Source organism: Lygodium microphyllum, chromosome 23 (assembly GCF_053477565.2).
Source record: "Lygodium microphyllum isolate KBCC chromosome 23, Lygodium_microphyllum_v1.1.10, whole genome shotgun sequence".
Lineage (NCBI taxonomy): Eukaryota > Viridiplantae > Streptophyta > Polypodiopsida > Schizaeales > Lygodiaceae > Lygodium > Lygodium microphyllum.
The window spans coordinates 87529370-87551471 of record NC_141157.1 but is presented as its reverse complement, the minus strand read 5'-3'; the positions used below and the strand labels follow the sequence as shown (position 1 = coordinate 87551471).

General features: G+C 40.1%; 1 non-coding gene across 1 annotated transcript; it reads left to right on the top strand.

Annotated features, from left to right (window-relative positions):
- The first annotated feature begins 12205 nt into the window (after window positions 1-12205).
- On the top strand, window positions 12206-12278 carry TRNAE-CUC (transfer RNA glutamic acid (anticodon CUC)). The gene has a single exon. It is a non-coding gene; the product is annotated as a tRNA-Glu (tRNA).
- The last annotated feature ends 9824 nt before the right edge of the window (window positions 12279-22102 follow it).

Genomic DNA, 22102 nt, shown 5'->3' with positions numbered 1-22102 from the left:
ATACTTAGTCTTCTAATTAAGGCATCGGCAACAACATTCTCTTTTCCAGGTTGATATTGGATGAGTGGATGAAAACTTTGAATAAAAGCAGCCCATTTAACATGACGGTCAAAAAACTGTGGCTAACTAAGGAGATATTTGATACTTTGTTGTGGTCAGTTTTGATCATGAATTCAGATCCCATTAAATAGTGTTTCCATTGACGTAAAGCTTGTACTATAACTAGCAATTCCTTATTATAGGTAGAATACTTGAGTTCAGATGGTTTAAGTTTGCAGCTAGAGTAGGCTATGGGATGTGAATCTTGCATAAGGATAGCTCCTATTCCAGATCCACTAGCATCAGTGAGACTACTAGGAAGAATGGTCTATTAAAGTCAGGTAATTGCAATACAAGGACATGTGTTAAGGCATGTTTCAGTAAATCAAAAGACTTTTGCTGATTATCAAACCAATGATACACAATACATTTCTTTAATAATTTTGTCAAAGGCAATGCAAGCAATGAAAATTTTCTCACAAAATTTCTACAAAAGCTAGCAAGATCTAAGAAAGAACGTAATTCATGCACATTTTTAGGTATCGGCCAATCCAAAATTGCTTCTATGTTTTAAGGATCAACTTTAATACCATCAGAAGAAACAATATGCCCGAAGTATTCAATATGGATTTGGAAAATTCACTCTTTTCAGGGTTAGCACATAATTGATTCTCTTTCAATAATTTGAAAACCAAATATAAATGTTCATAATGCTCATTCTCATTCTCACTGAAAACCAATATATCATCAAAGAAAACAATTACACAATGCTGATGCTTCAAAAATATGTGATTCATCATACGATTGAATGTGGCTGATACATTAGACCAAAAGGCATAACAAGGAATTCATAATGACCAAATTGAGTTCTAAATGCAGTTTTGAAAATATCAGGTGTATCTAGTCGTACTTGATGATATCCAGATTTAAAATCTATCTTTCTAAATATTATGGCCCCTTGTAGTTTATCCATGACGTCATCTACCCTAGGGATCGGATATCTATTCTTGACAATGATCTTATTTAGGGCACGATAATCAATGCACATCTTATAGGTTTTATTTTTCTTTTTAACTAATAGGAGAGGTGCACCAAAAGGAGAACTACTAGGCCTAATGAGTCCTCGGGTTAAAAATTCTTCAATTTGGGTTTGAATTTCTTTCTATTCAATTTAATTATGTCTATAAGGTGCTTTACATGGTGGTTGTAAACTAGGAATTAAGTCTATTTTATGATCTTCAAGACGTGTAGGTGGTAAGTCAGCAGCAAAACAATTTTTAAATTGTGAAAGAAATTGTGCGTGCCTAGGATACATTTGATTTTCCTTAGCTTCAATTTCATTCACCCATACTAAATATAATTTGCTACCTTTTCTTAATGCACGTTTAGCATGCGTGTGACTAAGCAATGGAAATTTATATAAGGTGTGCGTACTATGTAATGTAATTTGTTTTCCATTAGAATGAATCTTGATTGAATGCGTGGACATTCGTAAAATAATGTTACTAGATTGCAAAGGTACAACCAAGAAATTTCTATGCTCAACATAATCGCTAATTTTAATTTCTAAGTTATGAACTTCTTGTGTATCATTGTATCTAGTACCTAAGAATGCGGTCTTGATGCGATAATGAGTTGAAACATTATATAAAGTCAATTCGTTGACCAATTTTGCATAAATAAAATCATATGTGCTCCCGTCATCATGTCAAACAATATTTTCTTTGCCATGCACAAGACATTTCATCGTTGATAACGAATGAAGATTTGGCATACTTGGTAAATTATCTGAAGTAGTATCGATATCATCATCATCTTCCGTGAAATCTGGCATTTTTTCATGGTCTTCATCTTCAGTCGCTCCCAAGTAGTTGATGTGAACAGTTGGCTTTTATATTGGCAATTCACCGCAAGATGTCCAGGTTGATGGCATTTGTAGCAGACTATGGGTTTGGCTTTGGAAAAATTATTGGTAATAGCTGGGAGTTTAGGTAGTTGGGATTTGGCTAGAAAAATGGCTTAGGATTTGGATTTGTATTTGATATTAAAGCAGGGGATCGTGTCTAGGATTTACGGAAAGAAGATGGAACAAAGCGATTTTGATTGAATATTTGAAAGTTAGAATTGAATTGCTTTGTACCAAAGTTACCGTTAGTTGGGAATTGTTGTGGTCACTTCTCTCGTTCTCAAATTTTGTCTTCAGCATCATGGGCCAAAGAAATCGCATCCTCTAGAGTCGTTGGCGTGAACATGTTCACTTTCGCATAGAAGTGACCAAGTAAACCAAACATAAACTTGTGCTTATGGATCGCCTCAAGTACATCTTCAAGCATTCAAAGTTGCAATAAGACATTCCAGAAGCTCTCGGTATATTGTGAAATAGACTCTCAATCTCTTTGTTGCAGAAGATCCCACTATTTGATTGCTTTTTTGTGGAGTTGAGGTGGAAGAAATTTCTGCAAAAATTTCTTTTGAAAAGCCTCCCAGGTAGTAGGACAATCAATACTTTTGCGGACAATAGTCCACCATAACGATGCTTTGTCTACTAAATGGTTAGTGACACACTTGAGTTTGTATTTTTCAGCATACTATTTGCTGAAAATTGGCTTTGTCGTCAAAGTGCAGGTATGAACAAGGGCTTGCTGAAGTTACAAAGCGGGTTCAGGGTTGACTCGTGAAAGAGCTTAGTGTGAACAGCTGTTAGACAAGAAATTAAATATTGAAATCTTTAAGCTAGTAGGCTTAATCTTTAGAAAATATTAAGAATCTTCAACCAATCAATCAAGACAGTGGCATGTATTGGCCACGATCATCACCAGTGAGAACGTGCTGCCGTCGCAGATGACTGAACTTTGGGGCTTAAGCTTTTTCCCAAGATTTTATTAAGCTTAAACATTAATGTTAATGAAATTTTTCTTCTATCAAAAAAATCAAGAACATCAAAAATTTATATTGAAATAAATTTAAAAATCATGAAAATAAGTTAAATAAAAGAAATAGCTAAGAAAAAATAAACTTTATGTGTTAAAAATGATAAAAAGTTAGGAGGATATTTGTGATTATGTAATGAAGATAAACCATGAGTTTTTGCCTCAATCTATCTTTATTTATATATTAAAGTACGTATTTAAAGCTTTTTTTAATGGAAAATTGTCACGAAGTCTCCCTACATTTGTATAAGCAAGCAAAACGTAAATGGTAGGGGGTGTGGGGTAGAAATGGAAAGATATTTGATTTAATTTGTTGATTTCTTTGCATATCTTAGCATATACCCTATGGTTTATATAAAGTTTTAAGGAGTTCAATAGCACGGGTTAGCTTAGTGTTGTTCCTTAGCAACGCAACACGATGCTAATAGAAAGAAATCATGAAAAGATTATTTGTGTACTTCAATTGGCTGGTTTTTAGTTAAGTTGTTTGAGTACGCAATACCATACACTTTGCATATACAATCTAAATATGGTATTAGAAGATAAATTCCTAGATGCATTGCATTTGTATATCTAAGTGACGACCAACATTGAGAGTATAAAATTCCCCTTTATTGTAGTGTAGTATAATATCTTGGGAAACGGATTAAGTGAGGAATATATACAGTCTCTTGGATCGTTATGTTTATATTATGAGAGGACTCTGTCACGCTTGTGTTTTATATCGGAGATGGTGCATCTTGGGGCCAATTCCCGAGGTGTAGGAGAGTCATAAGATCTACATCACTCTACTGGAGGAAGCTCTTTGTGTATGTGAATCGATGTATTGATCATCTATATGTTTGGATACTCACTCTATTGGAGCTAGGAAGGGAAATTTTTGTTGGACTGCAAATCGATACAAATGCGTGATTTATTTAGAGTGGTGTACAGTCTCCATACATTCTTAATGGGGTCAGAGCCTGTGAGGGTGGTTTGGTGAGTATAGAAGCTCAGCTAGAGTCTTAGAGCGAATGTTAGGTCCATTTTAGGTCCTAACAAACCATCAAAAATTTCTCATTGTAATGTTGATCAAAGTAGTACTTTGTAACCCCACTCACTAGTTACTTTGGCAAGTCCCTCCAACTGTCTTTTATTTTCTAAGGCAAAAAACTTCAAGGTAGGGATGGAGTCTAACAAGTGATGTTGACAGGTAGTGTAACAAATTTATGCATGCTCTATACAACAAACACAACTTCTCTGTTCCAAAAGCACAAACTTGCAAATGGGAAGACACTTCCTTTGATTTTAGATTATCATTTCAGTATACTAGCACATACATTTCAATATATCTTGCATTGATGAAGAGTTATGGGAGCTTTGAACTTAATGAACTCTAATTTATCATTTTCTTGGCTACAAATCCTTCCAAATTTCTACTAACTTGAGTATGCGCATTCAACACCTGCCCATATACATATTCCTTGTTGCTACATACCCAGTTTCAGATGTAGAGATCCTTTACTTTCATTCTTCTCTGCTGTGACGGGAAGCCTCATGCAACAACTAACATACATCACTCTCAACATGATAAAGAACACCCCTCTGATGTCTTTCACTCATATCCATACATCACAATTGATCTATATACTCTTTGCCCCACGCAATAGTAGAAGAAAACAAGACAAAAAGAAGACTCTTATTACCGTCATCTAAAAACTGAGAACTCGCATCAGCCGATTGACCTCAACAGCCCTGCCATCATGCTCCATGGCTCCAATAACTTTAGTTTCACGGCCTCTTTCTTCTAGCAATTTGTTCTTCTTCTTCTGAGCTTCAGATTTCTCCCTTCTCTTCAAACTGCAAGATTCTTCTCTCCCTCCCTCCCTCCCTCTCTCATACTGATTATTGTGTTGTGTCGAATCCCTCTCTCCCTTTCTTCTTTTTTTCTTTTTTAAAAAACTCCTCATGTTTTTACTTTTTTCCCTATTTTACCAAGTTGTCCCTTGGTTCCCCTTAGTTGCTAGATGGCAAACATGCCCCTTTTGCTGCATACAATTCCACTCGGGGACTCAAAATTGGAAGCGAGAACACATTTCCTTCTCTTCTTGCATGAGACGCGTGTCTCAAAACTAAAATATCACAACCATGTGTCGAACATGCATGGTACCACTTGGGATTTCCATCTATCAACTCGACTCTCGCTATGGGTAGGTGTTAGAAAGACAAAAAAAATTATATATGCATATGTTATCCCACTTGATTCCACGCAACATCATGTCCTCAGTCACTCATTTTCACTCACCAACATGAAGAAAGACCAAAATCATTGACCAAACATCCAAGCCAAATAGGTTCATTAGAAGCTTCTATGGGATGAAATATATTCAACCTCTGTAGTACTCACAATGCTACAATTTTTTGCAACCTTGGACACTAAGAAATTGTTCCACCAGCCAAAGTAAAGACATACCCACACTGATAGACTTTCTAGTGTCAAGATCTCCTGCCATGTCTGAATCAAAAAATCCTTGCAGTTGTAATGTACCCTTTCCATAGCATATACACATATATCTTTTAAGTATCTAAAGGTACATTTCATTGCTTCCCAATGTGGTTTTCCAGGGTTAGACATGAATCTACTAACAACTCCCACCGCATGAGCAATATCTAGACGAGTTGCAACCATGGCATACATCAAAGAACCACAAACTGATGCATAAGGTATGCCTTTCATCGCAGTAGCAATCACATCATCTTTTGGGAAACCAACTTTGCTAAGCTTTGTGTATCGTGGTAAAGGCACACCAAGATGCTTAGCATCAACCATATTAAATTTGTCTACTTTGTTGGTGTGCTTGTCTTGTGAGAGAAACAACAAGTGCTACCCTCTATCTCTTTTAATGCGCATACCCGAAATGTGTTCAGCTGCTCCCAAATCTTTCATTGAGAAGGCTGAACTTAGCTGCCTTTTAACTGTATGTAAAGTACTATTATGCTTTCCTACAATCAGCATGTCATCCACACATAAAACTAGCACAATAAGGCTTCTATCATTAGCCTTCTTAGTGTATAAGTAGTGATTTGCATGGCTGCATTTGAATCCATGGATGAGCATAAAAGTATCAAAATTTTTATACCATTGTCTGGGGGCCTATTTTAACCCATATAAGCTCCGTTTTAGCTTACAAACTGAATGCTCTTTCCCTAGAATAGCAAAACCTTTGGGTTGTTTCATGTATAACTCTTCATCCAGGTCACCATGAAGAAAAGAAGTATTCACATCCATCTGATCTAATTCTAAATCCAAGGATGCAGTGAGAGCAAACAAAACAACGAGCAGTGTAGTCCTCTTTACCATTGGTGAAAAAACCTCCTGGAAGTCGATGCCTTCCTTCTGTGTATAGCTCTTAGCAACCAAACGTGCCTTGTATTTGGGCTTCCCATTAGTATATTTCACATTATAAACCCATTTATTAAGAATAGCTTTCCTATCATTCGGCAAAGGTACAAGCTCCCATGTGTTATTTGTATACAGAGACTTCATCTCTTCCTGCCTGACAAACTTCCACTTTCTCTTGTTTTAACATGATTGTGCCTCTTTAAATGTCAAAGGCTCACCTTCATCAGTCAATAAAATGCAATCCAAAGATGGTTGAAACCTCTATGGCTACCTTTTGACATGTGTAGACCTTCTTGCTCAATGATTTGTATTGATAGGCAATGGGCCTACATCCTCATGTATGTGCACACCATCACTTGGTAGCTGGTTTTCAACATTTTCTCGCTGCTATAACTTGTTGTGCCCAAAATTTTACTAACAAATATGTACCGATTGCATTAATACATGAATTTTTATGAACCCAAGACCATAAAATGGGAAAAATTAGCAAAATTTGCCAAAATCTTGCAAAAGCCAAAAAAATTCTTAGGTCAATTGTGCACCAATGTCAACAAATTTGACTCTGCTAAGCAAAAAGTCATTGATATGAGAAAAGCCCCAAAATTTTTGGAACCAATGTGTGCAATTTTTGCAATTTTTTGGTTAGATTGTCATGTCATAACCAACATCAGATTTGGGAAAATCCCCAAATTTTCGGTCATAAGGATGCACGAGTCTGAAAACCGCGCTTACAACGTGAACTAGGGCTTAAAATAGGCCACTTCACAACACAAAAAATAAAATGAATTATCAGCTGGTCATCGCCCATCTGCCCATGTTGACTTGACACGTGATGTCAAATGCCTTTGCCTGGCCCTGTCATTGACCTGTATCGTGTGTCTGTGTTGGCCTCGTGTTGGTCCCGTTTGACATTGACCCGTCAAATCTAGTCACCCGCCACCACTGGTGCGCTTGATGCACGTGACTTGTGTTGGTCGCTTTTCACGTCAACTCGATCCGTGCTGGTCGCTTTTACCTCAACTCGACCTACTATATGCTATCCTAATCTGCCTCACGTGTTGAGTGTTGTTTATCGACTAGATCATGTCTCGTGACTTGTGATACGCTTGGGAAGCGTGAACACTATAACCAATAGCTCTGATATACCAGTTTCTTGAGTTAGAGTGGTGACTAAATGTGAGATTGGAATGAGCAGTGATAGAGTTGAGAGCTGAGAGAATCAAGTAAGAGTGTACTAGTGTGCTTCACAGTACACAAAGAATAAAAAAGTATTTATATGTTAGGGTACAAGTAAAGGGTGTGTTCACACCCGTAAATTTATAGACATGGGATAAATGGGAGTTTACACCCAAAGGGGCTTTACACCCAACACTATCATCATTGTTAAAGAAGAACAAAAAAATTAGAGTGTGCTTGAACTATAGAAAAGTCACTGCAGCAATGAAGAGAAACAATTATCCATTACTCTATATGGACTAGATATTGGAAAGGGTTGTTGGAAAGGAGGCTTGTAGCTTCTTTGATGGATTCTCAGGCTATAAGTAAGTGCAAGTTTATCTAAATGAGAGGCACAATATGGCATTTGCAACTAAATGGGGAGTCTTTGCATATATAGTAATGCCCTTTGGCCCAACCAATGCTCTTGCTACTTTTTCAATGGCTCATGTGTAGTATTTTCAAGGGCATGCTCTGGAAATGGTTAGAAGAGTCAATGCATGATCATTATGTACACATGAATTGGGTTGAACACTTGGAAAAGCTTTGAGCTATCTTTGAATGTTGCTACATGGACCACTAGGCATTTTTGTACCTTATAAACAAGCCATGTGCAATAGGATCCATAGCTAGGTGATGCTACTCCTACTCAAATTTGACTTCTTAGTGGTTGCACATAAAAGAAAATAGAACTAAATGGCCTAATATTTATCTCAAGTACCTAGTGGAGAACCTATAGGGAATGGCATTGCAGATGATCTCTTGATGTTAAAAAATATGATGCTAGAGGTAGTGCTAAAGGCACGTGTGATAAACATCAAGGTACTATATTCCATGAAAAAAGAGGGGAGAGTGTGTCGTCTTAGCTCAAATTGCAATAAAATAATAAACTTTCTCAACCATCAAATCAATCAAGTTCCTTCATAGCATCATGAATCCTAGTTATCCTTCTTCTTTCCCCCATAGCTCACTTTCATATTCTTGCTCAAACCATGTTTTATAACATGGTATCAGAGGCTCATCCTTGAGCCTTGTGAGGCATAGAGGCATCCATAGAGGCATAAGTAAAAGAGAGTGAGGAAGAGCTTCTTCTGCTCTTTATGTGTAAGTCTCGTATCCGATCTATGCAATAGTGGTATTAGAGCTCAACTTACATTTGGGGCTTCCAATTGCCTATCCTCTTGCACAAAGTGAGCTCTCTGGAGCAATCGGGCTCTATGGTCTCCATCTCAACCCAAACCGACTTCACGGCTAGATCCCAGGGCTTCAAAACTCCAAACCCCTATATCTCTGCCTGTAAAATTTGTAGTTCTGTCCAACATTGAAAAATCACACCCCCTACCATGTCACTATCATTTTGAGAGTTTTGTGGCTAAAAGAAGGATTAAAAGAGTTTTGTGATTGAAAGGTTTCCTAAGAGGTACACAACTCTTCCATTGTAGCAATTTAATATCCTTCTTATGCAAAAAACACGCCAAACATAGATATGAAATCATTGAAAGAGCTATTTCAATTCCAATAATTTAGCTACATGAATCTTCAAAAAAAATAGTCCCTTTCCTTGTAGCCCAAGTGTGATAGTACTCTCAAGTGATTTTCATGAGTAAATAATATTGCTCCAAACTCTTATTTGTTAGACATGCTCAATACCCCACTCTCCTATGGTACCATTAATCATCCATAGTTCTCAAATTTGCAAGGCCCCTTTGTAAGGCATCCATTATGAGGAGAAGCCATGTGTGACCCTGGATATCAGTTGCATCCTCACTTTCTTCCAAATGAGGTTTGCATTATAAGATGGTAAAAAGACGACATACTGTAGCTAGATGCACTAGTTACGTTTACAAGAAACTAAGCACATAATATCTAGTTATGAGTGTGTGGGAGTTATTAAGGACCCCTAACCTAATTGACTAATACTTTCCTAACCAATGCCTACAAGACAATCCTACTTGACTTGACTATGTGTGCACTCAAAGTCTTGACTATGTGCCTAAGTATGCCCTACTTGACTTGACTACTACTACCTACTCTACTTGCTATGTGACTAGTCCCATGAATGACAATGGCTCAACTACTTAATGAGAAAACTTCATTATGTGGAAATCCATGATCACATGTGTTGCCTAGACTATGCAGGAGACTTCACCATGTGGTGTGTATGGTCATTCACCTTCTATGGGTGGACTCGATGATTTGAGCACACAATTGGCAGTTGATGTGACTTCACACTATGACTCTAAGTGACAATCTGAGCATATGGTGCCTCAACTACACAATGGCTAGGACATGTTTCAAGTACGTTGGGTATTGTTTAAAACATGTATGAAGGCTTGACGGCTTGACTTCGAGCTATGTATTGACCTACTCAACTTCACCCCACTAGTAGTGTTAACATGAGCAAAATGTGGTGACTTGAGCATACAATGGAGGGTAACAACTTGACGGCCTCAATCAATTTGGACTCGACAAGTTGCCTATGTATTACTCAACCACAAGCATCATCCCAGACATCACAGGGACTTGTGTTCGATCAAGATGGGAGATGACATCTGGCCAAAGACGATTACATGACGAGACAACCAAGTCTACAAGGACTTGATGTCATGCATACATCATGGTTAGTAGGTGGTCGAGTATATCGTACAGTCAAGCGCAAGGATTTCAATGCAGGTAGCCAACTCAGAATGAGCGGCCACCACTAGGGAGCAACTAGAGACAAGCATACGCTCTAAAAGTCATTGTTGAATGCAGCACTTTAAATTTTGAGTTGGCCACACGATAACAAAAATAGGAGGGCCTCTTTTCTAGGGTGGTGCCCCGTACGTGCTTCTTTTGTGTTTTAGGGCTTGTGCCCCTTTTGTGTTTTAGGGTTTGCATAGCTGTGAATTAGGGTTTGTACTCTTTTGGGCATCCTCTCCACTTTGAGGGATCTTGATAGGTCCTTCCTTGATGCCTCATCAGACCTATTCTATGCTATTGCAAATTGCATTTCCATGTGTGCAACCCACACAATAATTGCAGGTACGACAAATACAACTATGGATAATAAACGCAATGTGCACGAGAGTGAGCTTTACAAAATAATACAATCATGAATATATGATGTGTCCATGAAGCACCACAAGTAATGAAAGTGTCCAAAGATACTGCACTCAAGATCTAGAAGCTCCAAAAATAATATCCTTCCAATTAAGATAATTCAAGTACTTGTGCTTTGTGAGTGCCTTTGACTTCCCTCGACTTTGCCTTTAAGTGTAGCCTCCCATATCCCCTGTTGACAATAGTGAAGAAAAAGTTCATGAACGTACCATCACACCAGTAAAAACGCCATTTCCAGAAGCTCTTCCTCTCTGTATGCCTCGAGGAAAATGTAGGTATACCAAAGGCTACAGAAGCAAAAGAAGGATTCTTGCCACATTATCAATATGGCCTCGAGTGGCTGAGATTATCCAAGAAGTAAAGGACCTAGCTAGTTTGCAAGAAGCCTTTATGGACCGAGCAAGAAAAGTAACAATGTGAGTTGGGTATGGCATCACAATGAAGAATCACTCTTAGGTAGCAAATCAGCCATCCAAGAGGGGAAAAAGTTAGAAGGTAAAGTAGGGACCTTAGAAAAGTACAAAGCTGGATTAATTGTGCAAAGATTTTCTTAGATTGAAGGGTCTTATTTTCGTGAATCCGTCACTGTGATGCCATAATGACTACTATTTGTACAGTACTAGAAATGTTTGCTCAGAAGGAGTGGCTAGTCTATCACAAGGATGTGAAATCTACTTTCTTAAATGGCGGGGGAAGTATATGGCTTAGCCACCACCAGAAAGGAGTTGATGCCCCCCCATTTTCACAAAGCCTATAAGCTAAAGAGGCCATTATATGGATCGAGACATGCCCCTAGGGTGTGGCATCGATGGATACATGAATTCTAAATTTCAAAAGTTGTACCTCAGATACTAACATGTGATGTTTACATAGATTGTGAAAAGCCTCTAGTAATATGTGATAACTGATAAGATATGATCCACTAGACTTGAAGGGCTTTGAGTGGTGGGCTTGACATGATGAATGCATCCCAGAACCTACAAAATCAAAGGCGTAGCTACGAGTGCACCTAGTGAAAGTAAGGGGACTGTCTGTCTTGTCGTTTTCGCTCGGTACCGTCGTCTCGTGTGTGGTTTTGCAGCACCGGTCCTATGCGTTCCCATAGAAGCAAGCGATAGACGTTGTAGCCTCCACGAGCAGGTGGTGCGTAGACGTGACATGGCAGGTAATCTAGTGCCTCGCTTGGTTTATGTTGGTTGGCTGGTATGTCCGTTCAAATGGACATTGCAACGCACCCTCCGAGATCAGCACAGTTTATGACGATGACGATGCACTCTCTGCCTGCGCGCGCTCCATTGTTGGCCGTAGGGAAGGGGTGGCATTAATCCGGTAAAGAAGCGTTTTGCTTTGTTGCAGGTTTTGCGGAGGCGTCGCCGTATAAAGTATGAGATGGAGCGTGGAGTGCGCCTATAGAGCGGGGCCGCGGGCAAGGGAGTGTTTGTGCACCCGTTGAGATGCCGCAATTTTACTAGGAATGAGACTAGAAGGAGGCACGGGAAGTGTGCAAGAAACGGGCGCTAGCGAAGCCATGCATCGATCCGTTGTAGTCTAGTTGGTTAGGATACTCGGCTCTCACCCGAGCGACCCGGGTTCAAGTCCCGGCAACGGAATCGGCCTCGCTCCCGAGTCCCACGATGACTACAAATCCTTTTGGCCGTCGTCGCCGTCTGCACCCGCACGCCAAAAGGAGCTATTTGTACGTGCCTTCCCGTCAAAGTAATCCCACAATATATGTCTTCTTTCGGAATTGTGGTGGTCATCTCTTCTGCCATTTATACATACATGGCGTTCCGGTGTCTCAAGTCTTGCTGCGAGCTTTCCCTTCCATTGAACGAGGAGTTGGCTAGCTTGATTGCCCGAGCCATTTTCTTCTCTTACCAACCTTCTCTCGCCAATCACGAGCAATGTGCTCTCTCCCACGCCTTTCTTCCTTCCAGACACACGTGACAAAAGTCTAAAGGCCTGGAGCCACCGTTCCGACCTTTGCATACATACATAAGATACACATACATTTATATGCAACGTAATAAGTACCAATCTATTTGATTACCTTGGTGGTCTATTGTACTTTCCTACATGGAAGCAAGTGTGCTTATGCACAATATTATCTTGATGTAAAATGCTAGCATGACTTAATTCCTCACAACATCAAATCTTTGCAATCTCAAGACAACATAATTTTCCATGTATTCTATGTCGAAAGGGGATCTCTTTTAATGTCAGGTGACACCTGCCATGTAAACTTTTTCCCCCATGAGAAAAGCATTTTACTTACTTCACCCTAGGGGGTGTTTTAGGGTGAAAAACAAAAATATAGGATTAGCTATAGAGGATATACATTCATAAAAATAGGAGACCATACAACATGAAATTGGGGGGGGAAAACCAATGGTAGATGGACTAAGATCAAGGACCAAAGGGAAAGGAAGATTGTATTAGTAGCTTGTTAGAAGTGCACCTATAAACATCAAAATTTTAGTTAATAGAGAGATGTGTACAAATGATTTAATCCCCTACTAGAGAAATTCCATTTATTATTTGAGTTGGTGTTTTGACCAAGCTTCCAACTTTGTTGAATAGTTTTATTGAGGAATTTTTAAATACCTTTTGGTGATTTGATTCAGAAAGTCTTATGAGGCTATATGATGTACAATTAGTATATGTCTTTATTCTTCTCTCTACCAACATTATGCTCGAGCATCCATGAGTGCTGAGTGTATCTATGAGAGAGAGAGAGAGAGAGAGAGAGAGAGAGAGAGAGAGAGAGAGAGTAGTGTGCAAGTGCAGGTATTGTCAGTGTAATAATACATAGAGAGGTTGTAACCACCTCAACCTTCCACCTCTCCAAATCCCACGACTCACAACCACCTTTTCCTTTTTTTGATATTATAAAAGTGAGTTTGCATACATTTTCCTAAGGTCTTAGAGACCCCTCATTTTGAGAATAGGACAAAGGTATTTGACCTTGCTTTTCCTTTTCATATTTTAAGATGTAAGCCTTAGGACCCGCATTGTTACATTGCTTCATATTTGAATTTTTTTCCAAGAACTACATTTGCAATGAGTCATTTTACAAAAAGTTGTTTCCATATGAGCTCATTTTGGTGCCTATTTTTGCACATATTTCTCAGTTATCATTCCTCCCACGCTTAAGAGTGAAGCGTTGTCGGAGGGGTTTTTGTGGAAAGGTCGAATCCACCGGGGATCAGAAGTAGAGATAGGAGATGGAAGAGAAGATAGAGAATACCCAAGTGGTAAACACTACAAAGACAAATCACAATGAATTGAGTCAATATGTATTGAAAGAACCTGGAATCTTTGTACTACTCAGAAGCAATCTCCAGGCATTAGATCTCCTGGAGCTTCTTCATAGAACAAAATGTGCATAAAAATTACAGCTCCTTCTCTGCTGCTCGAAACCCAAATCTGATGGCTTCAAAAGGGGGTAGAACTTCAGGAGACACCTACTCATGGATCTCCCAAATCACTCCTTCTTCTTCTTTCAGTTCAATCTGCAATTTTCAGCTTGTTTACAGCGATCGTGACACGCGCAATTTCGTCAATCTGTCCCAAGTTTTGTGAAAATCCCCTGATTGGCTAAAAAAGCAACTAGCTTTTTGCATGGCATCCTAATCTAGAAGATTTTTTCTAACTTTTTCGAGTTTTCACAATAAATAATATAAAAAATATGATAAAATTATCCAAAAATCTAGTATTTTTTGGATAATACATGCAACTCATACTAGTATTAATGGCTCAAATCACATTGACTCTCTAGATCAATAAAGAACTCAGATGATGATGCATTTCATACTTTTTCACACCGTGTCCTCATAACATCACGACAGTGTCCCCACGAACAAATTGGAGAAGAACCACGATCAGCACTTGAAAAATCTTCATCATAAATCTTCTTTTTCTTTTCTTCATTGTCTCTGAATTGCCATTGGATAGAGAAGGAAAAAAACACACAATAGAAAAACACAACTAGAACGGGGAGCCTAGGATTAAAAACTCACCACAAGAAAAATCCACTTAGTACACAAAAGATAGGGCTTTCAACCAACTTGCAAATAAGAATAACTTCACACTTAGGATAGACAGAAAAACAACCACACCATGAAGCTCATAATAAAAAGCCGAAAAAGATATAACCATCCAGCATTCCCTCACAAAAAATGTGCAATTACGCACTCCACCCGGTTGATTCGAAAAGGAAAAGAAAGGCAAGTTTTATTACAAACACATAAATGACAAACACTAACATTTATTAAAAGGAAAAGATAATGGAAAATGGTGTGTATATTGAAAGGGGTAATCTTGGTAAGAGAAGAATAAACTCAAGATGAAATGAGATGTGCATGTAAACAACCATGAAGAAGAATAAATATTCATAAAATCAAAGGTTAAAGTTAAAAAAAAAACAAAAATGATTTAGGAGTTTGGATAAGTTCACACCTTGCCACGTAATGGATAAGAGGAGGTGGAGATGATTCCTGATTGATTGCTGCAACTGCCATGTCAAACGTAATGGATTTGGGATGCTGATCTTGCTGCCAAGAAGGATCGTTGTTGGAGATTGTCAGCACCAGGAGTTCATGGAGGCACCAGAAGTGATGAAGCTTCTGTGACGTATGGGTAATTTGAGCCTGAGTTATAGTTATGAAGTCAATACCTTGGAAACCTAATGCGCAGCACATATACGCAGGAAGTCTTCATCTGGTGCTACAACATGGGATATGGGAGAATGAAACAAACACATGTATTAAGAGAGAATGGAGATGCCAAAATGAATAATGGGTGGAAGGGTTGGTGATGGAGAGGCACCAATAAACAAAGGGTAGTTGTTGGGGTAGGGAGAGTAGTACTTAGCAAGGGTGGATCGGAAACAAATGGAGGGGAGGTGTTGGGGGTAAAGGCGCCTCCACCTAGCCGCCCGTGTATTACTATACTGACAATCACCACCATTGCACACTACAAGTGGTGGGCGCCCCTCACTATCACTTTATTCTTTATTCTTTTAGTGACAGTTTGAATAAAGCAAGGCCCGATCACACATTGTGACTGTTGGAGTTCCCATTTCTTGTCTCTCTCTTTCTTGCTCTTGCTCTCTCGTCATAGCTCTCACGTGCAAGATTCGATCCTTCTCACCTTTCAACTGTATCAGAGCTCGGCTTCCTGACTCTTGAGCTTGGCTCATGGCATTCTCAGCTTCCCATTGTCTCCCCACTTGCATTGGGTCTCCTTCCCGTGTTGAGGGTTGAAATGACCTGCTTTTTGACTGATTTTTGTTCTTTTTGAGAGTTGAATGATTGATTTTATGAGATGATTGATTGGTTTGGAAGTGGTTTGAGAGTGTTTTGGATAGGTTGGAATAGTTTTATTAAGCTCATGATGATTATTAGTAGAGATGTGAAGTTCTGATGATGTTCTGATATGTTCTGATTAGTCCTGATAGCTTCTGTTTTGTTCTGTTTTCTCTCTGTAAGGAGAGATGGAGTATTGATTGATAGGGTTTGAGATTGTTTGAAAGCTTATTGAATAGTTTTTTATGGTTTGGAATGGTTTTGGTATGAGTTATGTGGTTCTGATGCTTTCAGTTGACCTTCTGTAACTCTCTAGTGAGCTTCTGATGAGCTTCTGTAGACCTTCTGTATGCTTCTGTATGTGTTCTGTTGGATGAGAGTGTAGCTTGGGAAAGTTTTCTAGCCTTGGAAAGAGGTGAATACAAGTGCAAAAGAGCTAAAAGGAGTGAAAGAAGTAGCTGCTGAAGACTCAAGTAAAGACTGGAGTGAAGTGACAGTGGTGAGCTACGAAAGGACACTGTAGTGGCTCTGGTGCCTCTTCATATTAGACATACCTCTTGGGAGGGGTATCCACGACCTAAGAAGGATTATTGAGAGTGATTATGAGAGATTTTAGTGAGGATATGGTGTATTATTGATGGAGAGAGAGAGAGAGAGTTAGAGATAGCCAAATCTATCAAAATAGTGTAATTGTATGTGAGAGATTGAGAGAGAAGACTATGAAGACATTGAAGATGAATACTATGTGATGTATTTCCATTCAAAGATGGTGTATTCCTTTGCTTTCTTTGTTCTATTGATGGATTTTGTGAAGATATTGAAGAATATGGTTGATTCTATCAAATCCGTGGGAGATCTACATGATGCTGCATGAAGATTTGCTGTGCGTGGTGTTCTTTTCTTCATTGTGATTATATAAAACCTAATAAAAAAGCTTGTTAATGTTACAAGATAGATTTTCTTGCAAGAGAATTCCCTTTTCCTTGGTGTTCCTCTTGGGGCTCCATGTTTTTAGTGCGCAGCCGGGGAATCTTGCCATCAACAAGCACTAGAAGAGGCTGAAAATGAAGGAAATGGCATTGCCAAGAAGAGAAGAATTCAATGGATGTTTGTAAAGTTCCTTCTTCCACTGAAGAGTTGGAATTTCTCATAATTAAAGCCACTTTCCACAAGAAGTTCATCCCACAATGGCGGAAACACATCACCATCATGATGCATGCTCTATGTGGTGGACAGTTTCCTCTTCCTGATGAAGCAGCAGAAACTTGCATCTTAGTGGCAAACTGTTTGGGAACAAACTGAAGGGCAGAAACAGAGAGAATGACCATCCATGGAAGATTTGGCATTCATTGAGAAGTTTCCAGACATCATCAAGTGGGAGATTGGGAAGAAGCTTCAGGAGTCTTGGTCTGTAGAGGTTCACAAAGACAAGAAGGAAAATAGTTGGAATTTGTTCGTGGATGCTTAACAGCAAGATACGTGGGATGCTTGGTGTTTTGATAATCTTCTATTTGTCCAATTAGCAACCCACTAGAAGTTGGTAGACATAGTGTTCTTCACAACATACACTGTTGAAACCATCAGAAGCTGGCATTACTATGATGATGGCACCACCACAATGCTTAGACGTATGCATTTTGACACCTTCAGAACCGAATACCTTCCTCTGTGCAGTGGTATGAAAGCAGAATTCAGGGACGTTGAAAAGGAAGAAGTAGAAGAAATGTTGGCAAGAGAGTCCTCTAGAGATTGAAGCCTTATGTTATCCCTCTGTGGAGCACTAACAACATAGTGGAGCCAACCCCCTGATGAATGACGTAATAAAGAGGCAAGTGTTAGAACGAGTCCAGAGGTACGTGGGAAGAGAGAAAGCAAAAATCAAAGCTGAGAATGAGCTCGCAGTAGAAGCCGCCTTTGACGCCCTTGCGAAACTCTTTACAGAAGTCCCAATGGTACATCAAGCCGTTGATATCTTGGTTTGGCTCTTAGAATTTGGGGTGATTCCTAGTCTTGCTAGCAACAAAGTTACCAAGGCTGCTCCACTCTACTCTGTAGCCCTGTTGTTTAAGAGTTGCTTTGTAAGAAGCTTGGTCAATGAAGGGAGAGTACAATGAAGATCCTGATCTTCATATAACCGAGTTTATGGTAGCATGTGTGGCTAACAATGCCAGAACCCTTGAGCATTAGTTAGCAATATTCCCCGCCACTTTCAAGGGCGCGGCATTTCAGTGGTATGAGAGACAAGCATCAAGAACTTTTGGCACATGGGACGACCTAAAGTTGGCTTTCCTCACTAAATTCAGGCGTGAAAGTTTTGAAGAGTGGATGCGAGAGGAATTTATGAACCTAAGTCAGTCCTCTGGAGAAAGAGTAGAAGCTTATGTCTCACAAACGGAATCCATCCTGAAGAGATAGACTGACCATAATCTAGATGATGGCATTCAGAAGGGGGTGTTTCTCAGAGGATTACAACCAGAAGTCCGTAAGTTTGTGGAGCTGCAAAGACTAGCCACACTGCAAGCTGCAACAGAAGGTGCAAGAATGTATGATGAAGTGGAAGCTAGATTGGCGATGAATCCAGGAAGAGGAGTCCTACCTTCTCTGATGCGAGGAATGATGTACCCACTAAATGCAGTCCCAGGGATAGTCCCCTACCCCTACCAACAGATGCCCCCAGTATCACAGTACAGTGTACCAAATCCACAGTGGCCACAATCCATGCCTCAAATGATGGTTCAACCACAACAACAATGGTCCCAACCAATTTCCCCAATGCCAAATCAGCAGCAACAGTGGAACCCTACCAACTGGAGGCAACAGCCAATACTTCAAACAGGAGCTCTGAATCAGAACTAGAACAGAGATCCCTCTGTACTAGCCCAACCTGTTTATGCAGTGATTACAGAGACTCCTCAAAACCCTAATGCCAGTGCCTCAGGAGGAGAAAGCTTGAAGGATTATTTATCCAACTCAGTTGCAAATTTAAAAAAGGAGTTGATGAATGTGATTACAGAGCAGCTACAAACGCTGAAAGTGAATACCACTAGTATATCCAACGTTGCAGGAGCAGGAAGAGATGTGATGCGATCAAATACTTCGTGTGGTAAGTGTCATCAAGTAGGCCATTTAGCCCCACTGAATATACACGAAAACCAATCATTCTGGGAGCTTTCTGTTCTTACTATTTGCGGAAGAACCATACAGAGGATATTTTCTCTCTGAAGGAGATGCATGATAGGAGAAGGAAGGAAGAAGATGCAAGATTCAACTTGTTGGAATCCAAAATGACAACACAGGATATTGGACCCAAGCCTAGAGAGTTTGGTCCTAATTTCGGACCCAGAAGATTTCCATCCCAAAGTTACAGAGGAAGACAGACTGGCGGTGGTCAGAGATCAGAAGTGGAGTGTTACAGATGCGGAGAAAAGTGACACATTTCACCAAATTGTCCAAATCCCAGAAGGTCAGTGGATTACAAGCCCTTATGCAGTCGATGCAAAGGAGAAGGCCACACTGCAAAAGATTGTCCAAGCCCAGCCCCAGTGAAAAACAGTGCTACTGATAGTCTTGGCCAAGGCCCAACAGCCTACCTCCAATTTAGTGGAATTGGAAGTTGCTACCATCACGCATGCAAAGAAGAAGGAACCACCTATCTAGAAAGAAAATAATCCTCCTGCCAGAACAGTGAAGTTCAATCTTCCACCAAAAGAACAGAACAGAATAGAGCCTGACAGTGCCGTACAGAGCACCACAGTGCCACAGAGAGTCACAAAGTCAGTTCTAGAGATAGGACCAGAGGTCCAGGAGATAGAAGAGGAGGAGGTGCCACAAGTGATAGAAGAAGTCCCCATGATGCCCTTGTTGGAAGAAAAAAGGAAAATGAAAATGGGTGTTGCCCCATTCCCTAACCGGTTGGAGAAGCCAGTGGATCCTATTAAGGAATACGATCTGGTCAGAGATCTAGATACCTTTAAGCCAAACCTCACATTCCGACAATTATTGATGCTGTCTCCCAGTTGCTGAAAAAGGTTCAAAAGTATACTGACAAGAAGACGTGGATTAAGGATTGCTCCCTCAATAGTAACAAAGTCCAACAAAGCTCTAGAGCCTGTAAAAGAAGTGGACGTGGCTAATGCCTTCCTAGATCCGGGTACCCCAGAGACTGGTGTGTGGATAGAAGGATGCTTCATTGCAAATGCACTGATTGATGGTGGTTCATCAGTGAACATTATGACAGATGTGACAATGAAGGATCTAGGCCTACAAGGTGTGCAACCCACCCAATGGCTCATCAGACTGGCGGATCAGAGCAGAATCAAGCCTTTGGGCATTCTCCCATATGTGAAGACTATAATGGCTGGAAAAGATTATTGGCTAACCTATCTGGTGGTGAAGCCAAACTCTTATGGTACATCCTACCCTCTGTTACTGGGCAAACCATGGCTTTTTGAAGCCAGAGCAAGGACGGATTGGTTCAAAGGAACCTTGATCTTGGGTAGAGGACCTAACAAAGTGGTGCTGAAGCTATATGGTTCTCAAAAAGGACATAGATCCACCTCCTTGGAATTATCTTCTGACTCCCCCAATGAGGCTACAGATGGAATATCAGCAGATGAAGATGTTGTCAAACAGATCCTTCCCAAGAAAACAGTGGCACGTTCCTTAATAGTGGATACTGTACGCCAACTTCCAAAATATGCAAAGCCCTTGTTAATGGGTGAATACTTCCTGCCTGAACCAGGAACGATTTCTGAAATCACTTTTGACAATGAGATAGAAGCATGGATGTACTGCTCTCCCTGTTACATGGCCATAGTAGAGCCAGAGACAGAGGCAGAAGATGAAATAGAGAACCTGTTCTTATCTTACAGAGCCAGAGACAGAGACAGAGATAGAGCCAGAGACATAAGAGGATGGAGATAATATTGAAGAAGATAGTTATGAAAGCGAGATGGAAGAATCTATCCCACCGAAAGAGGATGCATACGAAGAAGAAGTTCCAGAAGCATCAGAAGCAGACGAGCTCATGCTGTGGGACAGAATGGCGATGGTACCATTTGGTCTAGTAAATGGATCTTCTCATATGCAAAATCCTTATAAGAAATGGATAAAGAAGAACAAGCCATCTTTTAGTAGTGGCTCTTGCCATCCTCAACCATCCTTGCCAAAGAAAGATGATGATGATGCACTGTGTCAACAAGCACCAGTCCCACAAACCCAACAGGCATCAGAGGGTCCCTGTTATGTGACGTTCCTGGACGTGTCATCAGAAGATGAGTCTTCAAGCCAAGAGGTAACTAATCGTGAAACCAAATCTGAAACGGCTCTAATCCCATTTCAACATCTCAAGGAGCAACCTAAGTCTCCACCAAGAGAAGAAGTTGGTTCTAGTGGGACATCAGATGAGGACACCACTCCCTTGAAGGAGTCGGATCTGTATCCAGAAGAAGTCAGTGGGACCTTCATCCTGAAGTAGAAGGTGAAAGGCAGTTAACTTTTGTGGATGCAGATGGCACTGAATGCCACTTGAAGGTGGGTAGCAGCCTACCGAAAGAGGAGTTGTCAACTTTGTACAACTTGTTGAAAGAGAATTTGGACGTGTTTGCGTGGTCTTACAAAGATCTAAAGGAGATTGATCCCACAATATGTCAGCATCATATTGATTTGGAGCCTAATGCCAAGCCAGTACGGTAACGACAGAGACGAATGAACCCAAATTATTCCACATTGGTGAAAGCAGAGCTGCTGAAGCTTTTGGAAGCCGAGTTCATCTATCCAGTGGCAAATAGCGAATGGGTTTCACCCATCGTGGTGGTACCTAAGAAGAATTGCAAGCTTCATATATGTGTGGATTTCCGCAAGTTGAATTCCAAGATGAAGAAGGATCACTTTCCTATCCCTTTCACAGACCAACTGTTGGACACAGTGGCAGGACATGAGCTTTATTCCCTTTTGGATGGATTCAGCGGATATAACCAAGTGCAAATCACAGAAGAAGACCAATCCAAAACAACCTTCACCACAGAATGGGAGACCTACGCTTACCAAGTGATGCCGTTTGGACTCTGCAATGCCCCTGCTACTTTCCAGCGAGTCATGATGGCCGCATTCCAAAATCATCTGCACGA